Below are 20143 nucleotides of genomic sequence, written 5' to 3' on the forward strand. Positions count from 1 at the left end.
GAGCACTGAAGATGTGCTGTGTGGATGTCATGTATAGCTTGCCTGTGCAGCAAAGTTTTTTGTTTTTCTAAAACAAGCTCCCAAAGTAGATGTTTCTTTTTATAAAACGAAAACTTTAAATATTCTTGAAGTGCTGGGAGTTTTCTCCCAGCGTGTGGGGGTTATTTATTATCCTGGCAGACCCAAAAATGGAATTCACTCTTTAGAGAATTTATAGTGTGAGGTACTTTGACTAATGTGCTGATGTCAGTTGAGCACTTGCTCAAAGGTTTTCACAATGGGGCCAGTGGAGGCTCTGACAGAATGAACCACTTTGCCTTACTCTGGATAGAGCAGGCAAACCAGGAGACTGGTGAACATGGTAGTCCAGCATGTTTGTGGTAGAGTAGTCTGTCTGCAAATCCTAAAAAGGACCCAAAGATATGTTATTTTTTCACCTGAAATGAATATTTCACTGTATCCTTATTTTATTCCAGTTCCTGCTTTAGATTTCAACACTTTTTGTATTGCTCCATTTGTTTTTATTCATCAAACGAATCCCGGGGCCTTTCTATAGAAGTTGCCTCAAACATGGAAAATTCGAACTTTTCTTCATTCTTCTTAACCAAAGCCATGTGATCTCTCTGTAACATGAAACTTGGCACATATCACCCTCACAAAGATACCACCTGTATGCCGCTACTGTGCTGGAGGATGCTCCTTCTTCCTTCTCACTGCCAAAGCCTAGAACAGTGTTACCAAACACCCCCACCTTCACACTGCAGCCTATCTGACCCACATTAGAAAGGGTTTGAAAACCTGTCTTCCCGAATAAACAGCTACAGCAAGCACCTGGATACCTGCTCGGTTGGCAAGCCACTCTATACAAAGAACACCTGATTGATTGATTGAGGGAAGCCTAACATGAACCACCATTTAAAACCCCACCAGTATGGGTACAAGAGCAGCCTGAAAATGAGGTTCAAGAAATTTGTGACACTTGGCAGTTTTGAGGTAGAATTCTGTTCCTGATTCAATGAAATAACTACCCTCAGATAAAGCATTCTTGGGGTAGAAATTTCCTTTGTTCATTCCATTTTCAACAACACTATCTTCATCTTCAATAAAGTTTTAGTACCTTTGCTAAAGTAGTTTCTTTTCTCCTTTATATTTTTTCCTCCAAGCTCTGACTCTCCAAAAGAGACACATGTCCTCTCTCTTGTACAATATTCTGCTTAGGGTGACACAATGGCTACTCAGAGGAGCCACCCCTTTCTCAGGCAATCTAGAAGGACATTCAACAGGTCTTCTTAATGTCCAGTACTTGACAAATGAATGCATATTCATAATAAGTGGCAGGAACAAATTGGTTAATGTGGAAGCATCTTGAAAGTACATTTCCATTCTCTTAAAGCAACACACTCTGCATTCTAAGCAAATACATATTCAACAAATCATTGAGAAAATATGTAGGTATATGCTGTATATTATGGTATATATGCTAGGAAAACTCCATTTTAATTAGCCTTTCATCTTTCATACACCTGACAGGATTAACAGAAAGAAATCAGGTTATTAGTTGAGAGGGGTTGAAGCCACACTCATATAAAAACACAGTCCATGTCATGGGGGGCCACAAAAGTCACCAAATAAAACTATGCTTAACTTTTTGGGGGCATTGCACAAAGGCAGTCATGCATTACTTAGATACAATGTCAAAGCAAATCTGAAACCAATTTAGAAAAACTTAGTTAATTTTTATAAATAAAATGACGTAAAAACAACAAAAATCTAATCCATAGAAGTAGTGTTATGAACTTTTAAAGTTTTGAGTGAAAATAGAGCAAAAAAGCACAAAGTGCCAGGTATGGTTATTGGGGCACACTGGACTGGAGCAAAGCCACAAGTTCACGCTGACTAAAGTGGAGCAGAAGCCAAATACAGGACTGCGTTCCACCAGCTGGGAATTGTACCATGTTGTCCTTGATGTGAGAGCTGTACTATGTTGCTGTATGTGACTTGGCATTGCTCTGCATCACATCTGGTGAAGGCTTTGGGTAAAAGCTGCATGGCTGTGAATAGCTCTGCATTAAGAGGTGTCAGTTCTGTTAAAGGTACAATCAGGAGCTGGATGGTGCTTCGATGGACAGCCCTATGTCAATCTGCGCCTTGCTGCTTCAGTTCATGTGAAGAACCAGTCCAGAGATGCAAGGGGCTTAGAGCGAGGCATTGCTTTGATTTGAGTCACTCTCTGTTTGATCTAGTGAAGCCTTCAGTTGCACAAGGAGGTGTACATTCTGACTCAAACCAGGGGGCCAGGACTTGAGAATAGCAATTGAGGAAGTCAGGCCTCACTATCATAGAGGCCAACCGTGGGAACCAGGTTTCAGTCCAGTTGGGTCTGGTCAACTGGGAAGTAGAAAATACCTCTGTAAGCTTGTTGTGTCCCTGTAGCTCAAATGAGAGGTCAGCCAATTGACTACTGGAGTAATCTCAGGATCCCGCGTTTAATGTAAGCAGGTCCAGTCTTCCCTCTTCACACAGCTGGGTAGTTCTTCTTCTGAAAGATCCAATAGTGTTCAGATGTTCTGATGAGAGGTTCTGAAGTGACTGTTTTAATCCAAATTCTAGCCTGTGGGTGTGGGTGTTGTAGGGTTCTCTATAAGGGAGCTGCTCTCTACCTAAACTTTGTAACTTCACCTAGAGTTCTCTACTTCTTTTTGTGCAGAATTTATGTAGCAATCTAAGCCTAAAAGGGTATTCTTTCGACGTATACTGGGTGCTCGCTTGTGTCTGGACTAATCTAAATCTCTCTGAAGAGCTATTATGATATTGAAACATGTGTCAGAGTTTGTTTTCATCTGTTCCAAGTTGGCTTGGATGGTATTTTATTAATTCAAAGCAGTAATACTGTGCCTGGAGTGGTAAAAGGCTTTTGTCATTTTACAGCTCGGCATGGATGGCATTCTGCTAATCCTATGCTTGAAGACTTTGCTGTGGAATGGCAAAATACTTTGTTTCTTTCTAGCTCAGTGTGGATGGCACTGTGCTAGTCTAGGCTTAAAAACGTTGCTAGAAAAACAAACATTTGAGGTGCACAGATTCAGAGTGTCACTGGTGTTGTAGGTTGGTCTACATTGGAGCTGCTCTCTACCTAATCTTGGGTACTTCTCAGAGTTCTCTGCTTATTTTTTTAAATGGGTGATGTCATAAGTTATGTCATAGAACATGTCATGAGTAATTTCAAATGTGAGGTCATAAGTGGTGCATAGTGGTGGCACAATCTAGAGTTAGTGCTGCTAACTATAACTGGTAAATTTCCGTGTCTTTTATAGTTCAAAAAGTTAATGTTGTCAATTAGAAATTCACCTTACTATAACACTACTTTAACCTTTGTTTTGTTCACTAAATTCCTAAGGTTTTTAGTTAAATCGAAAACACATAGGGCCTCATTCCGACCCTGGCGGTCTCTGACCGCCAGGGCGGAGGGCAGCGGAAGCACCGCCAACAGGCTGGCGGTGCTTCCTGGGCTATTCTGAACGCAGCGGTAAAGCCGCAGTCAGAAAAGGGGAACCGGCGGTTTTCCCGCCGGTTTTCCCCTGGCCCAGGGAATCCTCCATGGCGGCGCTGCTTTTAGCGCTGCCATGGGGATTCCGACCCCCTTCCCGCCAGCCTGTTTCTGGCGGTTTTCACCGCCAGAACCAGGATGGCGGGAACGGGTGTCGTGGGGCCCCTGGGGGCCCCTGCACTGCCCATGCCAGTGGCATGGGCAGTGCAGGGGCCCCCTAACAGTGAAGTGAACAGTGAAGATCGCACCCCTGCAACTCCGCCGGCTCCATTCGGAGCCGGCTTCCTCGTCGCAGGGGCTTTCCCGCTGGGCCGGCGGGCGGCCTTTTGGCAGTCGCCCGCCGGCCCAGCGGGAAAGTTGGAATGGCCGCCGCGGTCTTTTGACCACGGGGCGGTCATTTGCCGGTAACAGCATAGCGGCCGCCCGCCGCGGTCAGAATGACCGCCATAGTTTTTGAACACCTAACCATAACATTACTTTAACCTTTGGTTTTGCAATGCATCGTAAAGTTTTTATTTTTTAAATCATTTTTTATATTTCAAAAAGACACGTATAAGTTTGTCCTATACTATGAACTATGTTTTTTATACTATGTACATCCATGTGTAAGTTTGTTGATTGCTCCTGCTGGAGGCTCGCTGGTGGCTCACGGGAGACTCAAGAGATCAGAGAGTTGTACATTTAATTCTAATTGCTTGTGCAGCGTCCTTTTTTATCTGGTCAGTTATTATTGAATGCTAATATGCAATAACTAAGTCAGTACAGTATGTATGTTGTATTTTTTTTTTTACAAACATAGGGCCCTCATGAGATGATCATGGGAGCCAAGCACACAATCCCCTGCTTGGACTATGAGAGGAATGTTTTCCTTGACCTGCTCTCATGACCTGCTCACAATGTCATACCTTTGGAATTATGTTCAGAACAGTGTATTTTTGTAGCTCTGAAAAAAGTAAGACATGACAAGTTACATGCTCACAAGAGTCACTCAAGGCACCCACAAGACCCCAGGGTGAGGAAACACATACCAGGAAAGGATTGTGATTGGTTCACATGAATGTATTTATTTAGCAAAGAGAGATTCCTTCCTTGTTGCTTTATTTGGCTATTGGGTTTTCGTGTGGTTAGACCTTTTTGGCTAGCATTTTAACATTGCTGATTTTCTGTCACCAGAATGTTCTCCTCCAATTCAGATGAGAATCCTACTGTGCTTGATGACTCCTCAGGGGTGGACATTTCTTTTCAACTTGGTGACATTGTGCCTGCCCAGGTACTCAACACTCAAGTAGGTAACAGCCCTGCTTATTTGAACAAAGCCCTTGTTTCCTACAAATGCAAACAATTTATTATGACAACCTTCTTTTTTCCCCACTTTGTTTTGAAGGAGATTTTTTTTTCTACTCCCTATTTATTGCTTTTGTTGTGCCCTTATCTTGAAAAAATGCAACTAGTTAAAAATGTTTAAAAAACACAAAAATGCAGTTGTTAAAAAATGTTACTTTAAAAAAAGCTCTCTTCAAAGCTACCCTATGCTTTCATTATTTATATTGCTTGTAGTATATTACTCTTTGTTGGAAATTGGACTTTTTCAGTATTATCCAAATGGTTTGCTTCTGACCCCCTGTTTTTGACTATGTGCAGCATTTTGCGTTTGCTAGTTTTAGGACTCTGGGCACTTTGCCACTGCTCACCAGTGCTAAAGCACAAGTGTCCTCTATGTAAATTGTATTGGTGATTAGTTTCTCTATGATTGGCATATTTGATTTACTAGTAAGGCCCTAGTAAGGTCCACTATGTGTGGATAGGGCCTGTAAATCAAATGCTCCAAGTAAGCCTGTAGCATCGATTGTGACACCCACATGAGTACCTCTGTAGACATGTCTGAGGCCTGCCACTGCAGTGTCTGTGTGTGCAATTTTAAAGTGCCTTTTCTATTTGTCAGCTACACCTGCATGCCAGGCCCAAACCTTCCCTTTCACTACATGTAAATCACCCTCAAAGTAGGCTAAAGGCAGCCCCATGGGCAGGGTGCAGTGTATTGAAAAGGTAGGACATGTACTAGTGTGTTTTACATGTCCAGATAGAGCAATACTGCTAAATTCAGTGTTCGCTGTTACAAGGCATATCTCTCCCTAGGGTAACATTGGGAATGCCTTGAATTATCTTTTAAGTGTATTTTCCCAGTATGAGCAAATAGAAATATGGAGTTTGGGGATTCTGAACTCACAATTTAAAAATGCATGTCTTGGTGAAGTTGTTTTTTGAATTGTAAGTTTGAAAATGCCACTTTTAAAAAGTGGGCATTTTCTTTGCTTAGCCATTCTGTGCTTCTGCCACTCTGCTGAATACAAGTCTGGGTCAGGATGCCAGTTTGGCTGTTTGTGCATTTAATCTAGACAGTTACACAAAGGGAGCTGAGGTGTGCCCTGCATATCCTGATGACCCATCACCAGGTCGATGGGTCTTCCTGAGCTATATTGGTGGGAGGAGTTGACACTTGCATCTGAAATTATCTGTCCCAGGCCTCACCCAAAGCAATCCCCAACCCCCTGGAGTGTGTCCAGGGGCAAGGCAGGAAAAGGCAGGGTCTTGTGCACTGCAATAACCTCTCTTTGAAGTATGACTACTTCAATGTCAGAAATGGGAATAGGTACCTCAGACACCACTAAGTTAGAATCCTTCTGCACTGAGGAAATTCTGCCAAGAAGAAGAGTTGGATGTTGTAGGAAAGACTGTTCCTCTGCCTGTATGCTTTGTTGTGCTGGCCTGCTCCTTGCTACTTCTGTCCTGGGAGTAAAAGGACTGGAATTGGGTTGTTACATCCTGCTTCCAAAGGTTCTCCAAGGGCTTGGACTTAGCTTGCCTCCTGTTAAGAGATCTCAGAAACATCAAAGACTTCATCTGCCAGAACCTGGGCTTTTCTCCCAAGAGTCCTAACTTACCAAGTGGTGCCAACTGGAGTCCCTGGGCCCTTGGAAGTGCAAGCTGGTGATCTGAAGGAGACAGTCTGTGCATCAACGCGCCATTCTGGATAATCAACACAGTCCCTGCCTCTCAGCTGGAAAATCAACACAGTGACTGCCCACAGCTGGAGAATTGAAGCAACTCCTGTCTCAAAACTGCAGAATTGATGCAGCACCGGTTCTACCATGATACCATCAGCACAGTGCATTTGGATTTTCCACACATAGTCCCTGGACGCCAAATTTTCATTGACCCCAGGCCTGGAAATCAGTGCATCACCTTCCTGCAAAGAAGAATCGATGTATCACCTTCCCTGCCCGTAAGAAACCAATGCATCATCTCACCTGTAAGGAAAGAATCAATGCATCACCTCCCATGGGCAGTAAAGAATACATGCATCACTTTGCTTTTTCTGGTGCCTCATCTCCCCTGTGGCCTGTATTGTCTTTGTTTTTGACACATCCTAGGTACTTTGGCCCAAATTTAAAAGGGTCTAGCCCCTCCTTGTGCCACATTAGCATCTTTTTTTAACACTGCCCCAACGAGCCCAAAATCACTGCACCATATTTAAAAAGTGACGCAATGCATGCATTTTGCCACTTTGTAACCCCTTGTGCAACCTTATGCCTGTGCCAGGCATAATGTATGCAAGGGGGTATTTCCCATTAGGGGGACCGCAAAAATGGTGCAGTGCAATCTAACATCATTTTTTATCTGCTACTTTTAAAGCCTGCACAAAGCAGGCATTAAAAGGGGGCACACCATTCTTTTCAATGGGCCCCTATAAAGTGTACAGGATTGGCGTCTAAATTTTGGTGCTAATCTTACATTGTACATCAATAACGTAAATCATGTTGACAGTATTGCCCCTACCATGCGCCATGGTGCACTGTATATTAAATATGGAGCACACATGGTGGCGGTAGAGGGCGTGCTAAGGGGCGCAAGAAAAGTGGCACTGCATTGGAAGCAGCACCACTTTTCTTAAATCAGGCCCCTTGTGCTAAAGAGGCACATCCATGAATTCCTATGGATTGACTCTTGCTTAATCTTTTAAAAGTGATATCTTGACTGATATGTTGGATTTGTGGCATTTTGGTCCTGTTTTATTCAGGTAAAAATTGGTAATTTTTCTGAACTGCAGCACACACAGAAAGAGCAAAAAACAAGGGAAAAGGAAAGTAATTCTCCTCATTGCACCATACTAAAGCCACCCCTGAGGTGACATTGGATTCTGGTGCTGCCTCAGGTTTTCTAAGTCTCATAGATCTGGGTCAGCATCAAAATGCAATGTGTGTTGCGGTGGCACACCCACATCAACACACATTGCACACTCCTTCCATGCAAAGTTCTGCATGTGAATGGGCCATATTTACAAAAAGTGGCTTAATGTCGCCTTGTAAATACAATGCAGTGATGCTCTGGTGATGCTAGGGGCTTATAAATGAGCCCCTTAGACTTTTGGTCCAAAATTCCTTTGTGGATCAGGCCTGGAGACACCAGTCTCATTCACTTCCCCATAAACTCACTTCTGCTGAGCACAACAGACTTCCTTTTTCCCCAAAGCACCAAGGACAAAGTGTGCTATCAGTGGTTCTGCACCTAATCACATCACATCATTTCTTCAACCATTCAATAACAATGATAACTATTTGGTGAGTCTTGGACATCTTTTGTTTTACTTCTCTATATACAATAATGAGAGAGTATTGTGGGTAATTTTCCATGCGATTCTCGCAAGATGTTTGTGATATTTTAACATAAAAAAATGAGAATTAACCATCTACTCATTACAGTACTTACCTTTTGCACACCTTCTGTAAAAAAAGCACCACAATATTCATTCCTACTAATTAAATGTATTATGAACTCATCTACACATTTTTACTATGCACTATACTGCATGAGTCCTGTAAGACTATAAAAACTAGGTAAAACAATGTACATTTATAATATTCACAGTAGTTATCCCTTAGACACCTTCCCTCTAAACCTAGGGGAATAGCATGCCCTTCTGCTCTCCCCTTATTTAACTTTTTTACTTCATTTCCACAACACCTCCAACTTTTCACAATAAACAGTAATGGCTGCCACTGCATTTCTAACATTCCAACAGAAAGCCAAAGTACTTGGAAGACTTGCGAGAGCCTCTCGCTCCCACAAGAGTGACAAGGCTCACAAGAAAAATGGGCCTTTTGACCAGTCACAGAGCTCCATTTTCAAAGTTGCACTCTCGCTGCAGGAGCGCGAGAGTCTTGCAAGCCCAACCTTCCAGCTACACAATTAATTTGACCCTTAAATTCTCAAAAACTACTCGATGGATTTACACTAAATCACAAAAAGCATAATCTGCAGACCATGATCTAGCTTCCTGCTAAATTTGGAGTAATTCCGTTTAGTATTTTTCGCTGTAGCCACATATAAAGACGTTTATGAGAAATACATGGAAATGTTATGTTTTTGGACCCCCATTTTTTGTCTGCCCCCTTTGATGGATCACCCCAGGAAGGAGCTAAGGTGGATGAACTTTTCTTTTGGAAAGTTTCGTAAAGATTTGTCAAATAGGGCCAAAGTTATTTGCAAACTAACAAATGCTCTGTCTATGGAAAAGCAGACCTACGTACTGGTAAACCCCACATTATGCATGGCCTTCTGCACTGCAGCCAAACCCCTCATGCCACCAACCTCACACTGTGCTTAACCTTTGGCCCTGCAGCAAACATCCCGAATACATCCAAAGCATGTGCTGAACAAGGCCTTTGACAGTTTATATTGGGCTCTTATCAAAATATTCTAACCAAAGAAATGCCCCCACTTTTTTGGGATTTCGTTTTTTGTGTTTAGCACTTCTTATTTATTTTGAAAGTCATATGTAACTGTGTTTGAAATGCTCTCTTTTCACTTTGTTTATTAAAATATTACATGGTTGTTGGGTATAATATAAAAGGATGATGTAAATTGTGTAAGTAATTCCAAATAATCTAATGCTGTAAACAGGACTAAGGTGTTGTTTTGTGTTTTGGATTATAATTAACTAATTGATAGCAAGTGGGAGTTCTTTGTGTATTATTGTGTATATTGATCCCCCTTAGGTTTTACAAGTTTAACCCTCCCTCCGTTCTGAATATAAGGGTGTGCAAAGACATAAGGTTTGTTATTCATCAAACGTTAAGACTCTCTCTAGGTAGGTACAAAATATTGTTACCTCATACAGCCACTGTCCCAGCATCTTTGTTTTAACTTATAACACCTCCATGAAATGTCAGGACTACCAGATTTAAGCTATACAGAACAAGAAATAGGAGAAGAACCTAAAAGTCCTTCTGGCCTCAATCCAGAAGAAGGTAGATAAAATTTAACACAGCAAGCAAAAGCTCACAAACGAATCTGCCTGAACAAAACATGGACACGCACACACCTACAAGGAGAAGTCCTTCTGGAACTCCTATGAAATGGTACAGTCCTCATAGGTCTGCAAGTAAAAAATGTACCTGTTATTTTCATAGAGGATCCTGAGTACTTGGGTGATTTCAGCTGTATGGAAACAAAATGATTTACAGACTGGATGGTTTTATCAATCAAAAGAGGACAAAGGATAAGTAAGAAATTATTGGAACTGATAAAAGACCTCGAGGAAGCTATTAAAATAAATACAACAATTAAAGATGCAAAAAGAAACCTATTATTACGCATTGAAAAATAAATTAGTGAATTCAAAATCAGTACAGAGAATTACAAAAAAAGAAACTTCAAAAAGAAATTGGCTACTTGTCCAAAGAGTAGGTATATCAATAACTAAAGAAAGATTTTTGCAACCAGGAAAATATGAGACCTCTTCTCCAATATCAGGGCAAGAGCAGGAGAAGCTATATTGGTTTTTCTGATAGTTCGTCCTTCTCAGATACCAACACACGCAACCCAGAACCATCAACAAGCACCTTGACGGACCAACATGAAGACTTTCTTTAGGCAGAGGATCAAGGGGAGGATGAGGATTGTGGATGAACGCTAGACAAGGTGCAGAAGAGATTTGCACTTGAATACTAGTGTGCAGATGGGGGATCAACAAATAATACCTATCTACAATTTGTCTAAGAGAATGCTTGATGAAATTGAACAAAGAGTACTAATCAAAGGCATGTCCTTTGTATGCACAGAGAGGCCAGACTAAACTAAAACCATGTTTAAAATAACACATTTCTTTAGAAAAATGTGGTTGAACTGTTTTTTCAATAAAGACATGAAACCATTATCTAACGGCTTTTCAGGACTAAGGCAATCCTCAACCACCTTCCCTCCAACAACAAATATGCCTCGGGAAATGTTTTTTTTTTAAAGGTGGTTCTACATGAACTGGATGAGATGGAATCCAAAAAAGATTAATTTAATATAACCTACAGGGAGAGGAAAGAATGGTCCAAGATTGCAAAAGCGTGTTGAAATAATTATAAAAACTGCTGAAAAGGTGGAACCATTGCAATAATGGCCAACTTGTTTATGAACAAGAAATTCAATGCCAAACGCAACAAGAATCCCACTACAGAAAGATCGAGGAAGATCTAACACTTTAAATTCAAAAAGAAATAAAAAGAAAAATTATGGAGGGAATCATAGGGTGTTGTCTAACAGAGGAAGAAAAATCATATCTCATAAACACAAATCCACAAACACCAGTAATATATATATTCTCCCAAAGATACATAAAGATCCAGATAATGGACTAGGGCGGCCAGTTATTTCAGGGGTCAATTTAATATTTGCACCATTGGCCAAGTATCTGAATGTTTTCCTGAAACCCTTGATTCTGGATATACCAAGGTATCTAAAAGGCACCACAGACAGGCTCAACAAACTGAACCAAACATTTTTGACCCAGACACAGACTTCCTGGTGACAGTGGACTTTGCAAACCTATATACAAATATTTCCCAAGAAGAAGCTCTAGAACAGGCTTTTCCAACGAGTAGCTTGTGAGCCACTGTCAGCTCTCCATGTAGCTGTAAGTAGCTCCCCTGTCTACAGCCCAACTTTTAGAGTCAGAAGATTTTGTTTGGTTGAATTAATCAATGGATAACACAATTTAAAGTGTGTATTTGAAACAAAAACAAATTTCAGAACTTATAAGCTGATGTTTGGGGGAAAATGGTAAAAAAAATTAAATGTGATTGAAGCTGATATTTAAGTGATAAAGCATGTGATGATGGGGAGACTTGTTATACCAGTACTAGCTTGAGGCATGGGGCACTACAGCTGTGGCTGTTATGTATGACCCATGTAAAGACATTTTAAATTGACAAAGCCTTTTTACATCACTGCTTGCAACCCTCCTGATACACGGATGTGATCACTGCAGGTAATCCTGCGCAGGGTGGCCACTTACCTAATCTTGTCTTATGTGGTCACCCTTACAACACTAATAGTAATAGCCTGGGATGAGTGTCATTGAACAAAAGTAGCTTTCATTACAAAAAATGTTGGAGACCCCTGGTCTAGAAGCTATGGAATATATTTTGGAAACCAGACAGAGACTAAACAAAGACCCATCAACGTACATACTAGAGTTGGATACGATCTGCTTGAAAAAGATTTCTATTTCAACTAAGGTTTTTACCTACATATAAAACAGACTGCAATGTGATTTCCTTTTGCTTCAGAGGTGGCGGTGATGTTTAAGGCTAGTGTAAAGAAAGAATTGTGCGCAACTAACGTAATAACATAGAAACATTTCATGGATTACATCTTCTTAATATGGATGGGTAATGAGACTCTTTTTTAAATAACAGAACACTCAATATTAAGTTCACCTAGCACTGGAGTTGAAGAGAATCAAACATTTTGGATCTGACAATAAAATATGACAGCGGTGAACTGGTAACAATACTTTGTACAAAGAAACAGATAGAAACACTTTCTTCTACTTCTCAAGCCATCACCAAAGGAATCTGAAGGACAACCTTCCATGTAATCAGTTTCTAAGGATTCATAGACATTGTACAAAAAATTAAGATTTTTTTTTAAATGCAAATCAACCAATCTCAAAAACTTCAAACTCACAACTATCCTCATAGGTTTTTAAAACGAGCAATGAAAAAGGCATGATACACTACAAGGGAAGCACTTCTGAAGCCTAAAGAAAAAAACTATCAGAATAGGATTGTGTGTGTCACAACGTATAGCCACATTACATTGGAACTCAAAAAATAATTAAGACGCATTGGAGTACAGTCTCCAGTCTGGAACCCTTCACAGAATGGCTTTTATTTGCTTTAAAGAGGAGGAGAAACTGCAAAAGACAGATTGGTCCATTCCAATGCCGAAAAACAAAGACATCAACAGAACCTTAGGAATATGCTTGGCATACCCCCTAAAACTGGACACCACAAGTGTGGGAACTACATGGCCTGAGATTCAAACATTGAAGGTAGTATCTTCATCTATAACACCATGGAAATTAAACATGAAGAACTTACTAACTGCTGATCTAAGAACATGTCATATTGCATATTATGCCCAGGCAATAAAGTATATGTAGGACAAACAAGCCAGGAAATCAGACACTGTATCAGCTAACACAGATCAAGATTGCAGTACAAACTCCAACCATAGCGGATATTCGATGGACTGTTCTAAGACAGATAAATTCCTGTAACAACAGATCCTTACTAAGACATGATGCACTTATGATAATCAAATTACGCATGGTAGAAACAGGAATGTACTGTTTTGTCACTTACAAAAAATGGCAACCCTCTGCAGTCCAGTGGACTGTCCTACTTCAATTCCCATATTTAGCATAAGGTGAGAAACAAGTGATCCGTGATGGACCTCGCATGTCAGCATGTTCAATATTAATACTAACAGACGCAGAGTTTCTAAATCCGGGTGGTTGACAGTGATGCATGAGAAAGACACTTTTGACTACTAATAGAGTTTTTTTTTTACTGGTACGGGGTCCTGTGAAAACAGCCTTTTGACCTAAACTTGGCGTTTGCACTTTCAAGAATATGGGATTCATGAACCAAAACAATCAAGGTGGCAACATCATTAAGTGGCGTAAGTTCACGGAGGTGTACAATATCTATATTGTCTCTTTTTCCACCAGTTCTTATGCAAACAAGGTTTTCCCTTTATTTTTGTTTATAGAGTTAATCTTTTCAAGATATGGCCCTGACAATGAGCTCCTGAAATATTGAGTGTTTCTTGTATAAGGTCCAAACAACTTGGTAATACTGCAAAAGGAAGTTTCGGAGTGTCATTTTCTTATACCTCCAAAAAGAGATGACAAAAACATTGTTTAAGCCTTAAGGTCAACCAAATGGACTGTGACCTCTATGGAGGGTGACTCTATGTACATATAACAAAAGACCTTTTGACCTTAGGATCTTGATAAACATCTTGAACAAATACAAGGGAGTAGTCCGAGGTTGCACTACGCTAGGTTTTTATTGGAATCCTATCAAAATGTAAATAACCCCCCTCCCCTTTTTTGTGATTGAGTTTTATGTTTAACGTTCCTTATTTATTTGGAATGTCATATGTAATTGTGTTTCAAATGCTCTCTTTTCGATTTGTTGGTTAATGGATCATGTGGCTGCTGGGTCTAATATAAAAAGATGATTTAAAATCTTTAAGTAATTGCAAATATAATGCTACAAACAGGATTAAGGTGGCGTTTTGTGTTTTGGATTATAATCAACTAATTGATCTGCATGCAGCCAACCCCACATTGTGGGTCTGTGAGTGGATGAGTGAGTGGGTGTATATGTGTGCAAGTGGTTTTGTGGGTGGATAAGTGGGTGTGAGTGGGTGTCTGATTGGCTGTGTGGGTCTGTGAGTCATTGTGCAAGTGGTTTTTATAAGTCTGTGAGTGCATGTGTGAGTGGTTGTATGGTTTTTGGGTATGTGAGTGGGTGTGTGAGTATATGAATGGGTGTCTGAGAGAGTGTGTGACTGGGTCGGTGAGCAGGTGGTGTATTTTCTTAATTGGTGTCTGGATCTGCATATCCATCATCGATTCACAAACGGTGCCTTGCTGAGCATCACAGAGGATCTGTGAGTCCTCGCTCACCCCCAAAAATATATTTTTGGGGTCCCTCACAGACAACTCATCAGACCCAAGGGGTCTGGGTACCTCTACCATGGCCCCTTCTATCACTTTTAACTTTAATTTCTCCCCCTTCCCCAGGATCGAATCCCAATACACAAAATGGCAGCAGCATCTTTCCTGTCAGGTTGCAGCCAGCCAATCGCAGATATGCTCTTGGCGTGTGGATCCACAATGATTGATCCATGCCTATAGAAGTACATAAATATTTTTCTTTAAAAGAGCCAAAACTATTGAAGAGATGTACAAAAAATTCCAAAAAAAGATATATATATATATATATATATATATATATATATATATATATATATATATGTTACTTACTGGTAAATTACAGTATGTTGGTATTTCTAGGACCACGTTTTCATAGAAAAAGCATTTTGACTTGCCTGTATCTTTGGCATGGTTTGCCAAATTTTCACAAAATTTTCAAAAACAAAGTGTGCTGGTGATTCTTGTTGCACATAGAATGTTTCGGGGTGATATTTCAAGTGGGGACGAGAAAAAAGGGGGGTAAAAAAACATGTGTTTCCCATGTTAACTCCAATGGGAGTTTTGCACACCACTACACCCCGGCAAGAAGGTAGCTTTGAGTATGCAGATTATGCTTTTTGTTATGTGGTGTAAATCCATTCAGATGTTTAAGAGAAATTAAAGGAAATCCAAATGTGTATGTTTAGGGCCGCGGATCCTCCCCAACGACTTCATAAATAATAGGCGCTTGTGCAGAAATCTGCAGAGCTCTGATTTGCTTGCCAACACCTCATCCAGGAAGTTTAGCAGCCATTTTGGGACCCACCGTCAGCCAACTTCCTGAATAGAAAGTGAAAAAAAAGAAAAGGGACCAGGGTAGAGACACCCTGACCACTTAGCTCTGGTGCAATGGTGTTGTAGAGACCCTACTAGGGGAAAACATTTTTGCTGTGAATTCACAAAGACGTCATGCACTGCTAATTGCCCCAGATGTTACAGCATTCATGCAACTTTTATAACATCAAGAAAAATATCAATGAAACATTAGAAGTTAAATTATTGAATAAGAAAATGTTCAAGGCCGAGGTGTGAGTCATAGTTACCTTAGGCCATGAGTTTTAGTTACTTGAAATAACTCCAACTATAACTGCTGAATTTCTCTGGTTTTGTGTGGGTAAATTCAGAACCTAACTATAGAGTATTGGTAACCTTTGGTTTTTTAAGTGAACCTCTATATTCCTTTGATGTTGTTGTAACATTTGTTTTTTTTTAGTGAACATATATATATATATATATATATATATATATATATATATATATATACTTGACCTGTGAGCAAGGAGCGGAGGCTCCGAAACGCGTCAGGTATCTCTGTTGAATTTTCAATAAACATGCATCTGCACTTCCCATATTAATTCGCATAGTACCTTAAGACATTACTACAGCCCAAACCACTGGATGGAATTACACCAAATTTGACAGAAGGCTAGCTTCCTGTATGCAGATTGTGATTTTGGTTATTTGGTGTAAATCTATTTAGTAGTTCATGAGAAATTAATTAACATCCAAATTTGTAAATCTCTGGCCGTGAATGTATCGCAAATATTCTAGAATGAGTGTGCAAACAGGAGCGCTGTAATTGGCTGGCTACAACCTGACTAGAAGGTTGCAACCACAGTTTTATGCTATGGGAGCGGGTCCCCAGGGATGAAAATAGAAATTATAAGTGGTATGAGGGGTCAGGGTGGATGTACTCTGACCAAAGAGGTGTGATATAGTGGTGTTTTAGGGTCAAATCATGGGTTTTAAATGATTTTTCTTCACCATGCAAGATATTCATGAATATCAATAAATATTCAAGAATATTCAAGGATATTCAAGGATATTTTCGAACCCTAGCCAACATTTTTAAAATGTGTTATCCCAAACTTAATGTGTTCTTTAAACACCCAGGAATGCTGCTAATTCCTCTCCCATGTTTAAACCATGAGGGTTTTTAGTGTTAAGCTCCACAGTGTATCTAGATTCCATACACCTTAATGTTTGTATACGGTTCTCACCTCATGAAGACTTCAACACCCTCTCTAGGACAAACTATCTCTACAAAGTTTAGTCACCCTTGTGAAAATCCCCATAATGCCTATCTACTGGATAATGTTTGTTGTTCTGAATGGCCCTCATATGTTCCAATTTTTTTTTATCAATGGGTGAATTGTACTCCCCACATACATCTTCTTACAGGGACATATCAAAACATAAACACAAAAATCAGAATGGCAGTTTAGAAATTTGTTAATGTGCCTTTCAAAGCCAGAGAAAGGTGTCTCATATTTCTTAATGTGCTTACTAAATTTACAGACTTTACAGTTCAAAAAAGAGGAAACCCTTAGGGTCTTCGACCGTAAGTATCACTACTAGCAGTCTCTTCATTGCTGCTCAATTTATCTTTTAAAGAAACTCCTCTCCGGAAAGTGATGTTGGGATAAGTACCAATTGTATCTGATAAAGTATCTTCAGTAGACAGAGCATCCCAGTGTTTTGCAAATGTACTTAACAAATTTAGCATCCTTGCTGAATGTTGTTAAAAACCTAATTAGATCATTTTGAGATCCAAGTCCCTGTTTGTTGGAATCAATAGTAGCCACTAGAAGATTATCTCTGCTGATACCTTGAGCCCTAGAAAGTGCATTAGACAAAATTGCCTTGTTATACGCACTCCTCTCTAGCATAATATCATATTCTTTTTTAAATGTCTCATCTGTAGTGCAATTTCTTCTTGCTCTCAGAAATTCTCCAAAAGGGATACTCCTGATTATATTCTTAGGGTAACTGCTATTAGCAAGTACTAAAGTATTACCAGCTGTACTATTCCTGAACAAACAAGATACCAATTTATCCTTTTACACCCAAATCTTCAAATCCAGAAACTCCACACACATCTCACTTATAGTACCTTCCCATTTCAGGTTCTTTTCATTACTGTCAAGTTTGAGAATGAACTGGGAATCTTGCTCTTTACTTCCTATCCAAATAATAAAACAATTGTGTATGTATCTGGTCCAGAGAACCACATAGGTATTTAATTCCTCCACAGTGATAGACACATGTTGCTCCCACAACCCTATAAATAATTTGGCATAAGTGGGAGAAAAACAGGTGTCCATTGCTGTACCTTGAACTTGTCTATGTGATTTGTTAATGAACCATACAAAAATAATTTCCAAACAATATTTTAACATAGTTAGAAGCATTTTGGTATGGTGGGAAAAAGACATTGATCTTGCTCTCAAGAAATATCTACATGCAGAAATCCCATCACTGTGTCTGGTATTACTATATAAAATGGTCACATCCAAAGTAATCAGCAGATAATCTGATTCCCAAGGAATATCGTACATTCTCCTGAGAAAGTACTTACTGTCTTGAGTGGAAGAGGGAAAGACAGTCACAAAAGATCCTAAAAAGTGATCAATATATTGTGATGTTTTTTCTAACAGAGATCCTATGGAGGACACTATAGGCCTACTAGGGGGAATGTTGCAATACTTATGGCAACAAATATAAAACAGGTATTTTACTTAATGTATTCAATAGAACTGCATACCCTTCCCATTCAATAAAGCCTTGATCTTTCCAATCAATGGGCATCTCATAAAACTTTGCAGTAGATCTATTGACTTCATCATATGTTGTCAATACATAGCATTCCTCATTATTGTCACTTCCCTTCTATCTAATATGCTACAGTTGGCTAGATCATCACATTACCAGCTTTGTCCAGTTGTCAAATAACATAATATTGCTGTCTGCTCTCAAAGTGTTAATTGCCAATCTTTCTTTGATACATTATCAGTTTTCCACTTTGGCATTTAGCGAAGATCTCAAAATCACGAGTCACTAATACCTCAAAGGTATCAATAGCACAGTATGGCAAACTTGGATTAAACATTGATTTTGGTTTAAACTTGGTGGACTCACTAAAATTTCAATCCATTCCCAGATTGTCCAGTTAGTATGCTCCTCCCAATTCTCACTTCTGTCAGTTTCCAAATCCTGTAGGATAGTCAAAACTTCCATATCACCAATACTCAAAATACTGACAGAATGATGTATGTCCCTTTAGGGCAAACCATTTGTGTAAATTCAATTTCCTAGTAAAGTGAAAAAGATCCACCCTACTTTGAGCATAATTGAAATCTTTTGCAGGATAAAAGGAGAGGCTTAATTTAAGAAACTTATTTTCCATGAGTTTAAGGGGACAATTAAATAAATGTACCTTAGTTGACATTATTGTACCATCTTCTGACCCCTTGTCTTCACTCTCACAAGGGTGTTAATCTTCTTGCTTTCAACCACCTCTTGTTGTCTTTTTCTTCCTCTGCCTTTTCCTCTTCCATGTCCTTCTCTTCCTTTGCCTCTTTCCATTCCTTTTCCTCTGTCCTTCTTCCAACTCTGTACATTTCTTTCTTGTTGGAGCATGCGTAGTTCCCCTCAAAAATGTGATGCTCTCTGGGGATGCATTTCTTGTGGTACACTTGATCTACTTTCCACTGCATCACTCTCAATTATATCACTCTGGGAGCCTGTTAAAACTTTAAGATTGTCACCTTCAAGATGAACCAAAATCTGTGCTGCTTGCCACTCCCTCTTCACATCATAACATAGATGGCTACAATTCAAAACTCTGCCCTCTTGGCAACCCTTTTGGTGACTTAAAAATGTCCTCTGTTTCTTCATTTGTACTTCTTCTTCATGCACATTGACCCTCTTCATAACCTCATCCATTTTTCTATCCAGAAGTTCCTTTGATTCTTTGATACTTAACTATTATTTTATTGACTCAGTCTCTTGCAACAGGCTATCTCTGTCTTTCAGTTCAAATTTAATTAAAGTCTTCATCGTATTATTTGAACATTCACATAAATTAGTTGCCCATTACATCAATAATTCTGGATTGGGGTTCTCATATGATGGCACTATGAGTATCCAAAGGCCCCTAGGTACTGTTCCATAGTCCTAATATTTTTCTAAGGTGGCAGCCTCACACCATTTAGTATTCTCTTTCTTTATTCATTCCTCCAACTTATGGTAAAGTTGAATCATTGTCGGGACGACTTATCACTCCCAACATCATTATTTCGACCCACTAAAATTGAACTTGCAAACAATTAATTTGCGTTCAGTCTGCGTATTGATTCCAACTCATTTGTCATATTTTAGTGAGACCCAAAACTGCCCAGTACTATCTGTGTCCTGTTTCAAACAACTGCTCACTCTCCACTTAAGGAGAGGTAGTTGAAAAAAAGCCCGCAGACTGCCAAACATATTCTGTCACATCAAAGAAAGTCACAGCACTATCTATATATATATGGCAGTTACACACATAATTTCTCAATAATGTTGCTTTTGTCCCAGTGACTATGGTATCATTCTTAGTCTGGCCTTTTAATATGATTTATTGAAAGCAAATATATGTACTAATCAGTTCTAATGAAGCTGTACGATTGGGTCCTCCGACCCATCCTACAAACTCTTTGTACCCAGTTTATATATGT

This window comes from Pleurodeles waltl, chromosome 2_1, assembly GCF_031143425.1.
Source record: "Pleurodeles waltl isolate 20211129_DDA chromosome 2_1, aPleWal1.hap1.20221129, whole genome shotgun sequence".
NCBI classification, from domain to species: Eukaryota; Metazoa; Chordata; class Amphibia; order Caudata; family Salamandridae; genus Pleurodeles; species Pleurodeles waltl.